The sequence below is a fragment of the Acyrthosiphon pisum genome, chromosome X (assembly GCF_005508785.2).
Source record: "Acyrthosiphon pisum isolate AL4f chromosome X, pea_aphid_22Mar2018_4r6ur, whole genome shotgun sequence".
NCBI lineage: Eukaryota > Metazoa > Arthropoda > Insecta > Hemiptera > Aphididae > Acyrthosiphon > Acyrthosiphon pisum.
In genome coordinates this window covers 38233308-38237428 of record NC_042493.1, presented here as the reverse complement: position 1 = coordinate 38237428, position 4121 = coordinate 38233308, and positions in this window count along the sequence as shown.

The following is a 4121-nucleotide window of genomic DNA, read 5'->3' as shown; positions in this document are numbered from 1 at the left end:
TCAAAATGTCACTATATCAATGGTAGGTTGATTAAAAATTATAAGTATAATTAATATTCAACAATAATTATTATTTTGTAAATATCATAAAATTGTTGTTTATTTTCAGGTTTTACCAATTGTTAAAAGTCTTATTGTAAAGCATTATAAACCCAATAATCTAGATAGTAGATTTTCAACTCTTTTCAAAGAGACCATTATTCACGAATTATCAACACGTTTTTCTGTACAAATTGATGTAGACAACGATTGCGAAAGAGAAATTAGTATCACTCAAATGGCTAGCATACTTGATCCTAGATACAAAAATATGTCATTTGAATCTTCCGAAAATATTAAAAATTGTATTTAACAAATAGTACGTTCAAAAATGGTTTTGTTAAGCAGAAATACTGATGTACGTATACCTACAGAAAAACGCACAGCACTTGATGAATTACTTGAAGAAGAACCAAATAATGAATTACTGACGAGTTTTCAAGGTATATGGCGGAATTTTAAATAAATCATAATGCTGATCCATGTACATGGTGGAAAGATCATGAAAACATTTATCCAACGTTAGCCGTATTAGCTAAACAAATATTATGCATACCAGCATCTTCTGCTTCATCAGAAAGAGTTTTTTCAACAGCCGGTAATATATTATCCCCAAAACGTAATAGAATTACACCATGCCATTTGTCAGCCTTAGTTTTTTTAAAACAAAATAATAATTTTTAATTAAAAAAAAAAAATTATGTAATATACATGAATATGTTAACTGTTTTGTATGAATTATTGTTGTATTATTAATATATATTATTTACTTAGTGAGATTAAATATAATTTTTGCTATGTTATAAAGTATTTATTTTGTTATTTTGATTTTTGTTAGATATTATTTAATAATTATTATATAAAATGTTATGTTACATTATTTGACATTTTTTTTTTTAGTATAAAAAATAATAACTAATTTTTACAAATAAAAATGTGCTTAAAAATTTCAATAAAACCATTTACATACTTAAGTAATTGTTTTTATTACGGCTAAGCGCAAAACATCACTAGTACTTAAAATGCGTTCGAAATTTTGTATACCCATGTCTGAAAATTATATTATAGAATTAAAATATTATTAGTATATAAAAATGACCCATTGAACAGCAAAATCGAGTTGAATAATCCGGATACTCCGGATAATCCGTGAAATCCGGATTTGACAAATCCGAATAATTCGGATTTTTGAAATCCGGATATGCCCACCACTATTGTGTATACCCATCACGTAGACACAAGTATTATGTTAATTCTAATAAAAAAATATATTTTGAATACATAATGTTACCAGTCATTGATAACTATTTACAAGTTTAGTATAGTACATATAAAAATACAACAATCAATTATAAATATATTAAATTGTTAATTTATTTAATAAACAAGATAAACATTTTAAACAAACATATACTTATATAAAATACATTTTAAGCAAACATTAATATTATATAGGCATAATTAATAAACTAAATTCAATAAATGAAATAATATAAATATATTATTTAACAATGCAAATTATTATTATTGATTATTGTAAAACAACTATGACTACATAAACTGCACAAGTACAAGCCATGATGATACTCCCAGAGCAATTTTATGTAAGTACAATTTTCATACGGAGAAACATAGTTAGATATACTTATTTATTTATAAATATACAATTTTGTTTAGGCTGTAGAAAATGTTATAAATAATAGAAAGCATATATCTAGATGTCTCTTTAATGATATCGATGAATTCTATTAGTTCTATCAATGGTTGGATTCTAATTTGGATAGGTACATGTTCAATTTACTTTCATTGTATAATTTAGTTTGTAACTGCAATATTAAAAATGACTTAACGAAAACAACGCTCTTGTTAAATATTAGCATATAAATATTTACCAAATTAAATTTTTTATTTAGAATTAATCAGGAGTTACATGAGACAAAATTGAAACTTCAGGAAGCTAATTGTTTGAATAAATCTCTTAATGAGAAGTATATTGATGTTTCTGAAGCTAACAATTTATTGAAAAGTGAAATAGAAACATTATCGAAACAAAACATTGAATTGAAAACTGATTTCGAGGGTAAAATACATTCAATATTATTGCCGTTTTTCACTAAAACACAAATCAATTACTTCATTAATCCAAAAAAGAAAATAATTAAATGGGAATTAGAAGATATTACAAAAGCTATCACCTTAAAAAGTATATCAACAAAAGCATATAATTATTTGAGGGATACACTACACTATGCATTACCAGGTTTATAATTTAAAGTATTTATTATGTATATGCGTTTAAATTTTAATATGCCTTTATTAAACATGTTAGCTCAACTGTAAGAATATATTAAAATAACAATTGAATAGCGATTTAATAGAAAATATTAATTATAAAAAATTACATTGAATGTTTAGGACTGTCAACATTGAGAAAATGGGCATCAAATATTCCTATTGAACCTGGTTTTTTAGATGGTGTGATGGAAATAATGGAAAAAAAAGGTTAACTGTTAAGAATTAAATTAATAAAATATTGAAAACTATACAATTTTTTCCTCAGGTGCTTCAATGGATGAAAAAGATAAGATTACCGCTTTGTCATTTGATGAAGTATACATTGCACATGATATTTGTTTTGACAAAGTACATGAAAAAGTTATTGGCCCACACAAAACCGTTCAGGTTATCATGGCTAGGGGCTTAATAGCAAAATGGAAACAGCCAATCTTCTATGCATATGATACACCTATGACAGAATCAATTTTAGAAAAAATAATAAGTAAACTTCATTACAGTGGTTACAATGTGGTTTCAGTTACTAGTGATATGGGTACAGGCAATGTAGGTTTGTGGAAATCAATGGCAATAACTCATGAGAATTCTTCATTCTCCCACCCAATAACTGGCCGTGCTGTACATGTATTTGCAGATGTTCCCCACTTGATTAAACTCTTACGTAACCATTTTATTGACCATGGCTTCCTTCTAGACAAAAGTAAATTAATAAAAAATTAGAGTATTTTTGTTTTCAAACAGTATAATTATTGCGTGTAAATGTTTTAGCACAATATATAGGTAAATCTGTAATTGAAAGTTTAATGAGATTGTCCTATAGTGGTGATTTAAAGCTTACTTTCAAATTAACTGAATTACACTTACACGCTAAAGGACATCAACGCCAGAAAGTAAGATTAGCTACGGAACTTTTCTCACGTACAGTGGCTAAAGCTATTCAATATTATGGTGATAAAAATGCTCTCTTACCATCGAACTGGAAAAAAAGTAAATAAATATTTATTTATTTGCAAAATATTACATACTTAAGTGCGCAGATATAATTCTTTTGGTGAACAATTGGTTTGATCTATTAAATTCCCAACAACCATTTGGGGATAACTCAAATGCATATGGTTTAGAAATAGATAAACAAAATAAATTTCTTGATGAAATGGACAACTTCATACGAACAATGTTGGTGTACTCAAAAAAATCCTTGTTGCCATTTCAAAAGGGAATTCTGTTAACAAATAGGTCTTTAAGATACTTGTTAGTTGATTTAAAGTCTTACTATGGGCTTACATATGTAATAACTCGGCGGTTGAATCAAGATATTCTTGAGAATTTTTTTAGTTTTATGAGGGGAATGGGTGGTTTTAATACTCATCCTAATCCACTAGACTTCAAGTACAGGTACCAATGCATCTATATCAATAATTAAAATTTTTAATAAATTCTGTAATTCGATAATTTAGACTTCGATCATACATATTGGGAAAACATTCTGCTGTTGTTTTAAATTCAAATCAAAATACAGAAGAAAATAGAGAAGCCGAATGTTTATTAAATGCATGTGACATGACTGAAGAGTCAAATTAACTGTCAGTATTTGTAGGTGATGTTTTCAATGAAGCTGAAATATTTACTCCTGAAAATAAAATTGAGCCAAGTAAAATTACTTTGCATAGTAATAATCAGAGCATTAATATTAATTTAAATGCCAACAATAAAGACACAGATCTATTAAATACATTTGATTTAGAGGTGAGTTATATTAAAATTAGGTATGCTATGAACTGGTTAAA